Raw genomic sequence first — 16,325 nt, 5'->3', positions numbered from 1 at the left:
GAGATTCATTTCTAGAACCATTGAAGGAGCGAATCTCTTTCTACCGGGATTGGCAAGTAGATGGGACGCAGTCTGTGCCACTGGTGCCATCTTGCCTCATGAAGAGGAAGAGCCTGCCTGAGAATAAAACCAACCCAGAAGAGATGGAGAAAATGAGTCCTGATGGTGCCATTTCAAGCCCCTGGAGCCAGCTATGCCTGAAGCTCATCCAATTCCTGTACTTTTCAGTAACATGAGCCAATACATAAATTCTCTTTCCTGCTTTAGCCACTTTGAATTGGGATTTCTATCCCTTGCAACCAAGATCCCTGACTGATAAATAGACCTTTCCTCTTCCTCATTCCATAAAACAGAAATCTCACTACACCACACTTGGGACAGGCAAAATTAATGTCTCTGTTTTCTAAGAAGCTGATGAGAAATGGATAATGGGGGAAGCTGTGCGATGACTCTTTCCCTTCGGTGTGTGAGAACATCATTCTCCTGCTGGCCCCTGACCTTGCCTCACTGAGCTGGAGCAGGAATCACTTAACCTTCCGGGTCTCAGCTTTTAAAGGTTGATGATGGATAGCACTTGGCCTTGTGGGCAGAAGTGGAAAATTCTCGGCTGTCTGGTCTATCCCTTCTTTCTGCATTTCATGGCTGGCCCAGACAGGAAAGGCATTGGTGGGCTACAACTGGTGACATTCAGAGACTGCAAACTTTTTCTGGAAAGGACCAGATAGTAGGCTTTGTGGGTCATAAGGTCAATGTTGTATATTCTTTGTTGTTTTTTGTTTATCTTGCTTTTTTACAACCCTTTAAAAATGTACAAATTATTCTCAGTTCATGGGATGCACAGAAACAGGCCACAGGCTGGATTTATCTATGCTGTGGTTTGCCGACTCCAGATTAGATTACGGTTTTGGTGACTGACTTACCTTTCTTTTCTCCTGCTCTTTCCTTCCCTTTCCCCCCTTTTCCTTCCCTCCTCCCTCCTTCCTCCCTTCTTACCTCCTTTATTATTTTTTCTTTTTTTCCTTTTCCTTCCTGGGAGAAGTCCTTGTTCCCCCAAACCCAAAAGACATCCTGGAAATATTTTGGTATCAGAACTCATACTTAAAAGTAGTTCCTGTCTCCTCTGCTTGCCATTTCTCTCTATGGCCCTTAGTACAATTCGTAATTATAGATTTCTTTCCTTGATTATTTTTGGATATCTGCCTTTCCATTCTAGAATATAAGCTCCACGAAGAAGGAACGCCCTGGGGGAGGGACGGAGTCTGGGTTTCCTGGTGATTTGGGGCTGATCTCAGTGACTGCAGGGTGGGGCATGAATCTGTGGTGAACTTGACATAAAGCAGAGGCTGGACTTTAGCTGTGTGAGCTGAGCTGGGCGGGGCTGGTGGCAGCTGGAGTCTTCTCTGCACAGGCAAGCTCAGGCTGTGACCCTGAATCATGAACTCAGGAAGAAGTGAGCTCCCCATCCCTGGAGGTGTGTAAGCAGAAGCCGGCTGCCCACTAGTGCCAGCTTGCAGATGTGATTCCTGCTTCTGAAGGCAGGTCTTTAGTCTGTCAGCAGAAGCCCAGAACTTCCTAGCCTTCTTGGAAATCCCCAGTTACAGTTTGCTGGGATCCAAATACGGCTTCTTTAGAATTAAGGAACTGCCAGGAGTCACCCTGAGATCTTGCTCTCTGGGAACCCCAGGCTTGAGGGTTCCACTAGCGTGGACTTCTAAAATCCTGAGCCATCCACGGGCTTCCTAACAGGACCCCTCTTGCCACTCACGAACCCACCACCCAAGCTGGGGAGACTGGGTTACAGAAGCCATAGACCATGGGAGAGAGTCCAGGCTGTTATCCTCCTCTGCTTTCTTCAGCTCAGTGCCCTCCCAGACTCTGCAAACAGTCCCAGTGACCCCATCAACTGGGCAGCACCCCAGCTGCTTTGTGTCCACCCTGGCTTGTTCACAATGGCAGGTGTGGGCCTGCTGGAGGCCTGGCCTGGCGGAGCAGTGCCCCCCAGCAGGTGCCCAGGGGCAGATACCCTGGATCCACACCAGTACACTGTTCATACTACCCGGGGTGTTTATGGCTGGTTTCATTCTGCTGGGTGGGAGCCCAGACCAGGAGGCTGTTAAGGATTTAATGTCAACCGTGCTTGGGGCTCTTTGGGGGCAGCACGACTAAAATCATGGACTTGCAGATGTATTTTTTTTTTTTTTTTTTTTTTTGTGACCGGTAAGGGGATCTTAACCCCTGACTTGGTGTTGTCAGCACCATGCTCACCCAGTGAGCCCACCATCCAGCCCTATATGGGATCCGAACCTGGGGCCTTGGTGTTATCAGAACCACACTCTCCCGAGTGAGCCACGGGCCGGCCCAACTTGCTGATATATTTTGAGAACTGCCCTCTTATCTCTTATTTGAATTTTTATTCTAATTAAGAATAAGTCATATTCTTAATAGGAGGGACTCAGATATGCCCTTGTCAAGGTAGGTAACATTACTATCCTCATTTCACAAAGGAGAAACTGAGGCACAAACATGTTAAGTGCCTAGCATCACACAGCTTGGCCACGCATTCATTTATTTAGGTACTGATGCACCCATTCGATAATAGTGCCGGGTTCAGAGGTGAATGGAGCAGCTCCTGTCCTCATGGAGCATGGGGTCTGGCAGGGACTGGGGGGAGCACAGTGGGGAATAGTCCAGGGGCCCAGGAAGTTTGCCCTAAGAACCCTAAGTCTGCAGTTTAATATGGTTCAGGGGTTAAGCACCCAGACCTTTGGGACACCTCTGTCTGGGTCCAAATCCTGAGTCTGTCATTTATGAGGGTAATTCAAAAAGTTCATGGACAGATTCATATTCTCTTTCAATTCTATGCCTCAGTTTCCCCATCTCTTAGGCTTTTGGTAACTTATGTATATCTATAATAGATGGAACCAAACCTGGTACATCCCAAGTGCTACATACACATCATTAATTATTTTTATTAATACTAGTTGACTAAATGGACAAAAAGCAATGTTTCAGATCAGTCTTTGAGCATCCATGGATGAGAGTAGTCAGGCAAAGTTTAGGCAGTGTGAGGAACAGTGTTCCTGCTAGAAGGAACAGCATGTACAAAGCCTGCCATACTGCCGCACCTAAACACGTGAAGAGCTGAGCGCAGGGCTCAGTACGGATCTGGCAAAGGCTGAGCCCTGCCCTCAAGGTCCACAGAAGATAAATCAGACCCTTCAACGTGCGGTGGGAAAAGAACAGCCAGGTGTGTCTGTGGTGAGGGTGGGGGGTGGTACGTGCAGAAGAGAGGGCGGGAAGCTGCCTCGTGCAGCATTTCTCAGGTGTGTGTGGGAACAGGAATTGCAGGGACCTTGCTGATTAAAATGATAGCTCAGTTCTGGGGACCGAGACACGTAGGCCTTCCTGGGAGACTTCTCCTCCAGCTCCTCTCCTCGCCCTGTGAACCCCTCCTTGCAGGGCCGTGCAGCCGAACCCTGTGGCTATGGATAATGAGGAGTCTGCCTTTTCCGGGTGTGCAGAAGGACCTGCTGTGACTCTCATTTAATAGCAAGCTGCTTCCTGACCAGAAATGACTCAGATAAATTTGTCGGTGGAGGACTGCAGCTGCCATCCTGGGATTAATTTGGAAGTGCTGGCTCAGAATGGCGGGGCCTCTGGCTGCCCACGAAGGTCAGGCTTTCTCTAGGACTTCTGTCTGGGTCACTTCAGGGCCTCTCTCTGAGGAAGCTGCCACCCCCAGAGGGGAAATGACTGGCCTGCAATTCACCCCTGGAAACATTCTGCTGAGACTTCTCTCTGCCCTGTCATCCTAGTGATGGCCTCTGAGGGAGGACATGTGGGAGGGCGTCTATTCAATTGTCCAATCAGCAAATTGTTATTCAATCAATAAACATTTGCTCAGCACCTCCTATGTGCCAAGCACCATGCTAGGTGCTGATGATACGAAGTTGAATAAGGTATTGTCTTTACTCTCAAAGAATTTCATCCTCATATGACAGAGCTGGTGATGGACCATACAAGCTGGTGATAGGTTGTTGTGAAATTCTTATGGGCGGGAAGCTGTGTTCAGCCTCTCTGTCTGCAAGTGGTAAAACAAAACAAAACCTCAAACTAGCTTAGGCAAAAGAGGAAATTTAACGATTATCATGTAATTGCAAACTTAAGTATGCACCTTCAGGTATAGCTTGATCCAGCACTTGCAGCATTTGGCAGGGTTTACTTTCTGTCCATCCCAGCACCCTGCCTTCCATGGTTTTAATTGCTGTGGTAGGCAAGCTAAAAGCCCTCAAAATGCCCATGTCCTAATCCCAGGGGATCTGTGACCATGTTACCTCACCTGGCAAAAGGGACTTTGCAGATACGATTAAGTTAAGGATCTTGAGATGAAGAGATTCTCCTGGATCATCATAAGGGTAATGTAATCACGAGGGTCCTTATCAGTGAAAGCGGAGCAAGAGAGTCAGAAAGAGGAGATGTGACTACAGAAGGAGAAGCCAGAGTGATGCTATTGCTGGGAGGGACCATGTGCCATGGAATGTGGGTGGCCTCCGGAAGCTGGAAAAGGGAAGGAATAGATTCTCCCCTGGAGCCTCCAGAGAGCGCACAGCTTTGCTGACATCTTGATTTTAGCCCAGTGTGGCCCATTTTGGACTTCTGACCTCCAGAACTGTAAGATAATGTGTGTTGCTTTAACTCACATCTCCCTTGGTTTAAGTCTAGGAGAAAACATGAAGTGTTCCCCTCCGCCCCCTGTAAGTCCTGCACAGGTCCTAGTGATCACTCGTATTGGACCAGCTTGGGTCACATGCCCATCTCAGAGCGAGTCACCTGGCTAGCAGTGCTCTGATTGGCCAGGCCAGGGTTGCAGGCTTTACTTTTTGGGGTGGAGGCCACCTGAACATTCTGGACTAGAGTCCTGGCAGGTGGAGGAAATACAGGGTTATGCTCCCATTAAAAAGGGGAACGAATGCAGTGTAGCCAAATATTGGCAGCATTCTCTGCAGGAGAGGAGAGAGAATTCTCACCCAGCTTGAGGCAGGAGGAAAAAGCATTGGGGGACACTGGGAGACCTTAGTTTTACTCCTAATTTCCTGTCTCATGAACTGTGTGACCTTGGGTAGGTGGTGCAACCTCTCTGGCCCTCCATTGCCTTACCTGTAAAATGGGGCTGCTAGTCACAGCCGGTGTCTTCCCAGGTTGGGGTCATCCTTGAGCAACAGGCTGGCTTCAAAACTAGACCCATTTCTGTGGACCCAGCCCCGTTACTGTGGAACCAGCCCAGGGATCCTGGATGGTGAGTATGCTCACGCTTGGGCGGCCTCTTGAGTTTGTTTTCTCAGTGGTTTTGCTTTATTGGGGCATTAAATGGGATCTTCATCTGGTGACTCAGACTTCAAAGGAGATGCGTGACCTTCTGGGTTAAGCTTCTCAGGTCTGCTGGTGCCATGTGAGAGAGAAACGTGGCTCCTGACCCAGTCTGACTATTTTTCTTTCTGGTCTTGGCGCCAGCCATCATTTGCCGGGGTTTCTGTCAGAGTAGGAATGCTGGGACTTTGGCCCATTTGCTGAGAAGGAAGGGGCTTCTCAGTGCCAGCTTCCCCCCTGGTTTGGTTCAGAGAGGGTGCCTAGGGTCACATGCCACATTAATCAGCACTCACTGGCTACAAATGACAGAATGCCAAGTCAAATGGGTTCAAATCCCAGCTCTGCCACTTATTAACTGTGTGACCCTGGGCAAGTTACTTAACCTCTCTGAACCTCAGTTTTCATCGGTAAAATAGAGGTGATAATAGTATTTACTGTACAGGGATGTTCTGAGGACTAAATAAGTTAATAGAAAGTGCTAGAACACATCTGGCACACAGATGCTCAAGAGATGTCAGATATTATCGTTATTCATCAGCCTTTCCTCATAGTGAGGCTAGAGTAGTTGCAGGGTTGATTACACTTTGGATAGAAAAGTGCCTTCCTGTCATCCCTCCCATGTCATTCTACCACAGCAGCAGGAAACAGCCAGGGCCTGACAGGTGACCATCAGCAGTGGCCTGGCCATGACCTCTGACCATCAGGAGGTGCAGGGAACACTGCTTTGTTGTTGGGGGTAATGAAGGGTTTATGACAGCTCATATCTTGGAGCACCCCCTGGGAAGCTGGAGTAGAGAGTTTGTGAGATGACCCTGGCCATAACACTGCTTTGTTGTTGGGGGTAATGAAGGGTTTATGACAGCTCATATCTTGGAGCACCCCGTGGGAAGCTGGAGTAGAGAGTTTGTGAGATGACCCTGGCCATGCTTCAGTTACTGGACAACCTTGTTCCTGTGTATCCCGAGTGTGGGTGTCATCCTCCTGACCAGTGTCATGCTATCTTCCCACCGCAGGGAAAAGGGCCTCCACATGGTAAGCTGTGTCCCTTCATTGCTCCTGTTTAACCCTCCCAGTGATCTTTGAGGTATTATTGTTCTCATTTTACAGATGGGGAAACCAAGGCTCATGGAAGTGAAATAATTTGCCCAAGAGCACAGAGCTAGGAAATGGCAAGGCCGAGGCCCCTTGGCCTTAGCTATGAACTCTGATGCAATTTGGCTTCCTGTGGTGTCACTGTTGACTTTGAGGTTGGCTAGGAATCCATCAGTTACTGAGTGGATACATCCCCAGCCTCTCTCCAGCCCAGGGTTCTGACTCACAGAGAGCCCTGGAAAAGTGACTTTCTTCTATATGGCCCACTTTAGAGGTTGGGGTTAGGGATTTATCTTCAACTCTCCTGGCAGATTAAATTACAACTGTGGTAAGTGTGTTGAAACAGACATTGTGGTAAGTCTGACAGGATCTGGGGTGGGGGCCAGTCAGAGTTTTCTGTGGGAAAGGGACATTTGAGCTGAGCACTGGAAGATGAGTAAGAATGGGCTTTGAAGAACTGACTTATTGGATTGTTTAGCATGCCTCAGCTGCAGGTAACAGGAAGCCCAACTATGGTGTAGATGATAAAGCCATTTAATTTAATTTGAGAAGTCTAGAGGCAGGAGGTTCCAGGTGTGGCTCAGTAGCTCTGTGATGTCACTGAAGACCAGATGTGGGTCAGAGAGGGTGCCTAGGTCACTTCCCATCATGTTGCCATCTTTCTCGCCTCAGGGCCCCAATGTGGCTGCAGATGCTCCTGGCATCATTTCTTTACATAATAGCACCTCAAACAGGAAGAAAGGGGCTGGGCAGGGAGTGAAGGGGGTCTCTGTGCATTTCTCTTATATCAGGAAGCAGTTTTTCCCTGAGTTCCCAGCAGACTTCCTTTTAGGTCTTATTGGTCAGAGAAGTGAGTCACATGACCATATCACTGGCAAAAGGGAACAGAATTAACATACCACTGATGCGTCGCCTATGGCCAGGCATATGGCTGCCTGTGTAAAGTCAGACTTCTGCAGGAAGGAAGGGGTGGCCTGCAGCCCTGCCACACCGTGTCTTCTAGCCCTCCGTGCATCCATTCATTCGGCAGACTGCCACTGAGCAGCTGCCTGTGTAAAGTCAGACTTCTGCAGGAAGGAAGGGGTGGCCTGCAGCCCTGCCACACCATGTCTTCTAGCCCTCCGTGCATCCATTCATTCGGCAGACTGCCACTGAGCACTTCCTGTTTGCCGGGCACCCTTATTAACTGTCATCGCAAAAGAAAGATCAAAGTGAGGAGGTTTTGGTGGCCTCTTGTTTAACTCCTGCATTTTGCCAGTGGGGAAACCGAGGCCCAGGGCAGTTTGGTGAGTTCATAAGTCACTGTGGGATAGTGGCAGGATGTCTATCTGTTTGCGGTTGTCTCCCCAGTTCCTGGAGCAGTTCCCGGCACTTACTGTGACCTCAGTTAGGTGTTGGATGGATGAATGGATGGATGTTCTCAAGGTCCCCACTGGGAAGAGCAGGAGTCAGAAAGTGTGGCAGTGACCACACCACAGCGCTTGTCTGACTGTCTAACTTCCGTCCCTCCTGCTGAGGTCTTTGCTTTTCCTGGGAGCTCCCTCGCTGCCAGTTTTGTGATCTGGTTCTTTGAGGGAAGTCTCTCCTCCACATCTGGGAAGCTTGCTGGGCCCTGTTCTGAGTGGTCCTGGGAGGCAAGCTGGGTGGGGGGTGGGCCCTAGACTCCAGGCAGGGCTGAGGGGCCCAGGTGGGTGCAAAGACCTAGGCAGCATGCCAGAGAGAACAGAGGCTGGGAGGCAGCGGCTGGCATGGTGAGGGGTGGGTGGGAAACGCTCAGGGGTTCTGTTTTCAGTCCCCTGTGACAACCCTGGGGAGCCTTGAGGGCTTAGAGGGCGCTCCAGAGCCCTCTGCCAAGCCTGAGGCATGGTGGGTCCTCTTTGGTATCTGTCCAAACATTGGCTTCTCAAAAGAGCACACGACTCACTGGGGATCTTGCTAAGAGGCAGATTCTGCTTAATAGGTCTAAAGTGGGGGCCAAGACTGCACTGCTAACAAACCCCTAGAGGATCTCATTGCTGACCTGGGGATGACACTCTGCGGAGTTTACAAACATTCAAAAACACAACTCATGTAGAAAATACATTCTGTGTTGTAACCCAGCTCCCCGCCCCCCACCACAGAGACACATGCAACAAAAATTTCAGAAACTCCCTCCCTGGTTTGGCTCAGAAAGGGTGCCAAGGGTCACATGACACATTAATCAGGACCTATTGGTTGCAAGTGACAGAAAGTCAAATTAAATGGGTTCACATCCCAGCTCTGCCACTTACTAGCTCTGTGATCCTGGGCAGGTCACTTAACCTCCCTGAACACGAGTTTCTTGATCTGTCGAATGGAGGTAACAGTCTGTAGGCAGCTGCATCTGTTTCCTATTTATAGGCAGCAGCCACTGGGAATTCCCCGTACATCCTGGCCCTGCCTTGTAAATGGATTTTTTATTACATGCAACTGAATCTAATCCTAACTCCGCCCCTCTCTGGCCTTTTGTCTTCTGGTTACATGAAGCGGCGCCTGCCAGCCTACCGCCCAGGCCCATCGAGGCTCCCCACATAGGTCTAGCCTTCTCCCGAATTGTCCCTGCTTCCTTTACCACTCCTGAATTGTGTGATAGCATCTGCTTCATGAAGAGAGACGAGTTAGCAATTTGTGCTGGAAATTGGCTAGTGGAGGATTACTGGTCAGACTGTGGACACAACCCCGGGGAACGCTGGGCCTTCCTGGGCCTCTTCGGGGTTTAGCATCTGTACTAGGCCAGGCCTCCTCCAAAGCCTTGTCCTCTGTGGTAGGCAGAATCCCAAAAGGGCCTGCAAGATTCCCTCCCTTGCTATACAATAGACACCTTCTATTATCTCCTCCCTTTGAGTGTGAATATGATGGGATAGTTGCTTCCTTGATTAGGTTATGCTATGACAAAAAGTGAAGATATAGTCTGTTGGGAAAATATAGAAAAATGGTCAGGGCCCCTCAGATGTTCAGAATCTTGCCGAGCATTTGATGTAAATCAAATGTAATTGTGTATGAGCACCCATGTGTCCTGGGTTATGGACCTAAGTATAAAGGATGAGCGGCTCTGACCCACAGGCCCCCCACCCCGGGGATGCCACAGGGAGGCCGCTACTGCTGCTGGAGGCTGTTGCTGCCAGAGCCTCCAGGACCCTCGGGAGGCCACCACTGCTGCTGCTGAGGACTGAGCTTGTGTCATCTGCCAATGGCTCCTTGCACCTTTCCTAGTTACCTAGCTTGTGGACCTGCACGTGAGGGGTCTGGTGAGCCAGTCTATACAATGGGTTTGAAGGGTTTGAGCCCTAGCCCTGACGATACAAATGGAAACTTAGTATAACTAAAATAATGCAACATATTGGCTTTAGCATCGCTGTTGCTAACCCGACAACTGGGACAATTGGCGTAGTCATGTAGCTTTACATAGTCACTCCCATGATTACATTACCTTATATAAAAGTTTGGAGTGGCAGACAAAACCCTGCTGGCTTTGAAGTAAGCTGCCTTGTTGTGAGAGCAAGCCCTGGCTGATGGCCAGCAAGAAAGTGGGGCTCTCAGTCCTACTGAATTTTGCCAAACCCCAAGGGAGTTTGGAAGAGGACCCTGAGCCCCAGAGGAGATCACAACCCTGCTGACACCTTGATTTCAACCACATGAGACCCCGAGCAGAGGACCCAGCTAACCTGTTCCTGGACTCCTGACCAGCTGTGAGATAATACATTTGTGTTCTTTTAATCTTCTAAATTAGTGGTGATTTGTCATGCAGCTTCAAAAACTAATACACCCTCTAAGAGGGAGGAGGAATGGCCACTTGGCTTGGAGGGTCTTCTCAGTGCTGACCTATGATCTGTCTCATGTTATGGTCTTGTCTCTCCTACCTACAGCATCTGTCCCTCCAGCACCCCTTTCCCCTCCTTCTGGAGAAATCTGCAGGGAGAGAGAAAGAAATTCAGACTTTGCTCAGTGTATCTGTTAGAATCAAATTTGGCTGTGAGTAATAGAAAACCCATTTAAGAGGAGATTAGATGAAAAAGCAGTTACTTTTCTCTTACTATAAGAAGTCTACCCTATCCCGGCCAGTTGCCCAAAAAAAAAAAAAAAAAAAAAAAAGCCTGGAGGCAGGTAGGCAGTTGAGGGCTACTGTCTTCAGGGACCCAGGCTCCTTCTGTCACTTTGCACTACCATCCTTATTGTAGCCTTTAAATTTGCCTCATGGTTACAGTATAGCTGCTGTAGCTCTGGTCATCACGTCCACATGTAGGAAGGAAGGAGGGGAAAGGGGCAAGGGCAGAAGGATATCTTCCAGCTGAGTCTGGCTTCTTTAAAAGCTTTCCAGAGGAAATAACCCAAATGTTTTTCAACAGGTAAAGGGATAAACTGCAGTATATGTGTACATGAACTACTGCTCAGTAATAAATAAGAATGGACTACTGATACACACAACAACATGGGTAAATCTCAAATTCATTTTGCTAAGGGAAAGAAATCAGACTGAAAAGGCTATGCTGTATGATTTTATTTATGTGACATTCTGGAAAAGGCAAAACCAGAGAGACAGGAAGCAGGTCAGTGGCTGGTCAGGACTAGGGTGGGGGAAGTGTAAGAGGACTTGGGGAATTTGTGGGTGGGGAATGGAACTGCTCTGTACCTTCACTGAGGTGGTGGAAATACGAACTCTGTGCATTTGTCAACAAAGAACTGTTCGTTAAAAAGGGTTAAATATTAATAGCATGCTTTCAAGCCAGCTTTAGAAAAACTTTTTTCTTTCTTTTTTTTTTTTTTTGTGGTGGTGGTGGTTGGTGATAGAGGGGGCTGGCTGGGGCCCTGTTGTGTAGTGTTTGCCAATTCCCATGGTGTAAATACTCCCATCATGGCCAATTTGAAGATACAGCTTAACAATTGTTCACAAAATTCCTGAACAGTGGTGGAATGCTACTAAATACTATATATAAATTACTGCCTCAATACATCGGTCTTTTAAAAAAAAGAATGATTTCCAAAGAGCCCTGCCTAACATCTTCTGCTTGTCCCTCGTTGACCACCTGTGTCTGCAAGGGAGGGTGGAGGTGGAATTCTTCAGCTGTGTGGGGATGGAGCCGCCATTTGATTTTTCCTGTTCCAAGTAGACCTTCACCTTTAGAGCTGTTTCTGGAATGGCCAATATGTTTCCTGCAGGAGAGTGAAAAGACAGGACTGCTGGAGTACCTGGACTGGGACCAGGCCAAGGAGGATTTGAGCTGCTACCAGTCCCAGCCTCGCTCCCCATGTCTCAGTGGGGCATGGGAGGAGAGGGCAGGGACCCTGTATTAGTCCGTTTCTGTTGCTTATAACAGCATACCTGAAACTGGGTAATTTATAAAGGAATGAAATTTATTGCTTACAGTTTTGGAGGCTGGGAAATCCAAGGTCCAGGGAACACATCTGGTGAGGGCTTCTTCCTGGTGGTAACTCTCTACAGGGTTCTCTGGAGACAAGGGTGTCACGTGGCCAGAATGGGCTGAGCAAGAGAGAGCTAACCTTCTTACTTGCCCTACTTATCTGGTGAGGGCTTCTTCCTGGTGGTAACTCTCTACAGGGTTCTCTGGAGACAAGGGTGTCACATGGCCAGAATGGGCTGAGCAAGAGAGAGCTAACCTTCTTACTTGCCCTACTTATGAAGCCATTAGAACCATGCTCATTGCTCCACGAATGGATCAACCGGGAGGGCACAGTCCTCACAATCCAATCGCCTCTTAAAGGCTCCACCTTTCAAATACCATAATTGGATTTCCCACCTTCTTAACACTGTTAACAGTGGGAGTCAAGCATCAGTGAGTTTTGGGGGAAGGTTCAATCCACAGCAGACCCTCACTCAGAAAGCCTGGGGGTAGGGCTCATGGAATGCACCCCTTGCTCCCAGCTGTGACCCCCACTGGGTCCTCGTGGGGCCTAGAAGGACACTTGGGGACTAAGTCCTGGTGTTTGGGATAAGGTTGCCTGGCCTGTCCCTCTGATTTTGCCATGTCACCTTGAGTGAATCCTTTCAGGCTGGCAACCTAGACATTCCTAAAATGGCCACCAATTCAGTTAACAATAGCCTGATCCAGGCAGGCCCTGGTCGGCACCTAGCCAGCAATAATTCCCTTCCTTTCCTTTCTGACAGAGACCAGGTTTTATTTTGGGGGGTGTGGGGTGAGGCAGCGTGAGTCACCCTGTCCCAGGGGGTTAATTATGATGGGGCTAAGGGAATCCTATTTCTTATTGGTTTGGGGCAGGCATAAGACCCAGTTCTGGGCCGAGCCCATGGTGCACTCAGGAGGGTGCGGTGCTGGGAGCACAGCAGCGCTCCCGCTGCAGGTTCGGATCCTATATAGGGATGACTGGTGCGCTCACAGCACTCACTGGCTGAGCGCGGTGCGGAGGGTCTCAAAAAGGACAAAAAAAAAAAAAAAAAAAAAAAAAAAAAAAAAAAAAAAAAAAAAAAAAAAAAAAAAAAGACCCAGTTCTAGCGAATAAAATGTTAGGGGAGTTCTGCTGGGTGAAGATTTTTCCCTTTCTTTTTTTTTTGGTGTTTTTGTTACTCTGCATTGAGATTTTTCCCTTTAGTAAGAGAGAAACATGTGAGAAGACAGCTCCTCTTGCTGCCTCACCCTCCTTCCTGCTTGGCTCATTGTTGTGTGACGGTATGTTGTCTGGAGCCATGGCAACTACTTTGTGACTATGAGGCAAAACATGGCTGACCCGCTGAGGATAGTGGAGCAGAAAGTCCAGAAGCTCCTAGGTTCTTGATGATAATATGAAGTCGAAATCACCCTGAAACTGCCCCTCTCTAGACTTCTTGTTATATGAGTGTCTTATAGATATCATAGACTGAGTGACTTATATACCACAGAAATTTATTGCTCACAGTTCTGGAGGCTGGGAAGTCCAAGAGGAAAGCACTGGCAGATCTGGTGTCTGATGAGGGCCTGAGTCCTGGTTCAGAGATGGCACCTTCCTGCTGTGTCCTCACATGGTAGAAGAAGTGAAGGAGCTCTCTGAGGCCTCTTTTATAAAGGCACCAATCACCTTCACAAGGGCTCGACCCTCATGACCGAATCACCTCCACAAAGACTCCACCTCCTCATACCATCCCATTGGGAGTTAGGATTTCAACATATGAATTTTGGTGGGACACACACATTCAGTCTAGTGCAATAAAATAAACATTCTCATAGCTGTTACTTGCAGCCAAAACGTCCTAACTCATTTATAGGCCTTTGTGTGTGGACTTCTTTTCTCCCTGGACTTCTCTTTCCTGCCTCCTTCCCCTCAACTGGCTGGGTCTTACTCATTATGTAGAGCTCAGCTCACATGCCACCTCTTCAGAGGAGCCTCCCCTAATAGTAGATCATATCCCCTGCTTCCAGTCTCTGGGCATCACAGGCCACGAAAGCCCCTGTAACTCAACAGTTGATAAATGTCAGCCTCACACATGAAACTGAACATCCCGCAAGAGCAGCAACAGTGCTTGTTTTCGTGCCTGGCACTGTGCCTGGTGCTTCATGGGTGCTCAGCTGATCCATGTTGGACGCATAAATGAGTATTCTGGACTGGACCTTAAAGATCTTGTGGTCAAAATCAAAATGAGATCGCACCGTACCAACTAGAATGAATAACATGAGAAAGGCTGACAGTACCCAGTATTGGGAGGGTTTAGAGGTACTGGGGTCTCACACACAGCTGGAGAGAATTCAGAGCAGTGGGATTATGTTGGAACAGTTTGGGAGTTTCTTAAGTTAATCATACACTTACAGTATGACACAGCGATTCCACTCCTACGTATTTACCCAAGAAAAATGGAAGCATATGTCCACACAAAGACTTGTACACAGATGTTCATAGCTGCTTTCTTCGTAATAGCCCCAAACTGGAAATAAACCAACAGTCCATCAACAGGTGAACGGATAAGCAAATGGCGGTATATCCGTACAACGGGATAATACTTCGTAATAAAAAGGAACGAACACACACAACATGGAGGTCTCTCAAAATAATTATGCTGAAAGAAGCCAGACACATTGTACAGAAATTAACAATTACATTGGTTTAGAAACGTTAAACTTAATTTTTTTTCCATTTGTACAGTGGTAACATGCTATATTTAATATGTAAGTTCTTATCTACATGGGTTTGATTACAGACACTAATAAAGCATTCTCTAAATAGTTTGTGTGTGTGGTGGGGGGAAAGCCAGACAAGAAAAGAATGAATGGGCTGAGAATGAACTGGGAGTGGGGGCAGTGGACACAATAGAAGGCCAAATCCTTACAATGTCCCCCCAGGTCACACAGTCTGGCCCTGAGACTTTCTGATTTTGTTTCCTACCCCTCCCCTTTCTCCTGTCCATTCCAGCCCTCCTGGCCTCTGCCCTGCTTCCTGAGTACACCAGGCATGGTCCTACCTCAAGGCCTTTGCATGGGCTGTTACCTCTGCCTGGGACAATCTTCTTCCAGATCCACACATGGCTCAGACCTCCACTGCCTTCAAGATTTTGCCCATACGTCACCTCTGAAGAGGCCTATCCAGATCCCTACTCTGGCTAAAAGAGCTCCCAACGCCCACTTAATTTCCGCTTTCTCCTTTCTTTCTTAGCACTTCCACCATGTGGATACGCACAAACACACACGCACATACACCCCCAACATGGATGACTCTCAAAATAATTATGCTCAATGAAAGAAGCCAGACCAAAAAAGAGGACCTACTGTGTGATTCCATTTACATGAAATGATTCCATTTACGAGTATTTTAATGATCTCTCTCCTTTATTTAGAACTGCATTGACCCAAATAATAGCCACTCGTCACATATGGCTGCTGAACACTTGAAATGTGGCTAGTGAGACTGAGTGTATTAGTCCATTTGTGTTGCTTATAACAGAAAACACGGAACTGGGTGATTTATAAAGAGAATGAAATGTATTGCTTACAGTTTCTGAGGCTAAGTCCAAAGTCCATGTGGTGGTGGCAACTGTGACCCAGGGGTCTCACATTGCAAGACGGTGGAAGCAGAGAGAGCAGAGAGAGAGAAGACAGACTCCTCCTCTTTTAATGCCCTCAGAACCACGCCCTGACCAGCCTTTTTTATCCATTCACTACTGCATGGTCCTACAATCTAATCACCTCTTTAAGGCTCCACCTTTCAATTATCATGATAGGATTTCCCACCCTCTTCACAGTCACAGTGGGGGCTAAGTTTCCAATACATAAAACTTGGGAAACACAGTGCAAGCTTCAGGGAGTTTTGCGGGGACATAATTCAATCCACTACACTGAGGAACTGAATTTTATATCTTACTTTATTTTAGTTAATTTAAACTTAAAATAAAAAACCAAAGCGGTTTGGACAACGCAGATGCGAATATTAAAGGAAAACAATTTTTTGATACTCAGTTCTTGGAGGACTTTTAAGTGTCTGCAGAATAACTCGGATAGATTATCTTTCAACTGTCAATTTTATGAAATCAAAATACAGATCAAGTATTTCCAAAGAGGATCGGATCTAGTGTCCATATTGAGATGGGCTGTTAAGTGTAGAACACTCAGTGGATTTCAAAATGTTAGTACACGGGGCCGGCCCGTGGCTCACTCGGGAGAGTGCGGTGCTGATAACACCAAGGCCCCGGGTTCGGATCCCATATAGGGATGGCCGGTTCGCTCACTGGGTGAGCGTGGTGCTGACAACACCAAGTCAAGGGTTAAGATCCCCTTACTGGTCATCTTTTTTATTTTTATTTATTTATTTTTTTCCTTTTTGTCTTTTTTCGTGACCGGTAACGGGATCGCAACCCTCAGTGTTGCGCCTGCACCGTGACCGGGACTGGCAACGAGATCGCAACCCTCAGT

General features: G+C 47.9%; 1 protein-coding gene across 2 annotated transcripts in view; it reads left to right on the top strand.

Moving 5' to 3' along the window:
• SCARB1 (scavenger receptor class B, member 1) overlaps positions 1–16,325 on the top strand; it is a 210,589-nt gene that overhangs the window by 102,564 nt on the left and 91,700 nt on the right. The window contains exon 13 of one of the 2 annotated variants that reach the window (XR_550610.1): positions 3,460–3,955. The exons of the other annotated variant lie outside the window; for it this stretch is intronic. The gene's annotated coding sequence lies outside the window, so the exon portion shown is untranslated. Of the gene's footprint in view, positions 1–3,459; positions 3,956–16,325 lie in introns of those variants that run through there. 2 annotated transcript variants of the gene reach the window in all.

The sequence above is a fragment of the Galeopterus variegatus genome, unplaced genomic scaffold, assembly GCF_000696425.1.
Source record: "Galeopterus variegatus unplaced genomic scaffold, G_variegatus-3.0.2 Scaffold1028, whole genome shotgun sequence".
Classification (NCBI taxonomy): Eukaryota; Metazoa; Chordata; class Mammalia; order Dermoptera; family Cynocephalidae; genus Galeopterus; species Galeopterus variegatus.
This window is presented reverse-complemented; position numbering and strand designations above follow the sequence as displayed.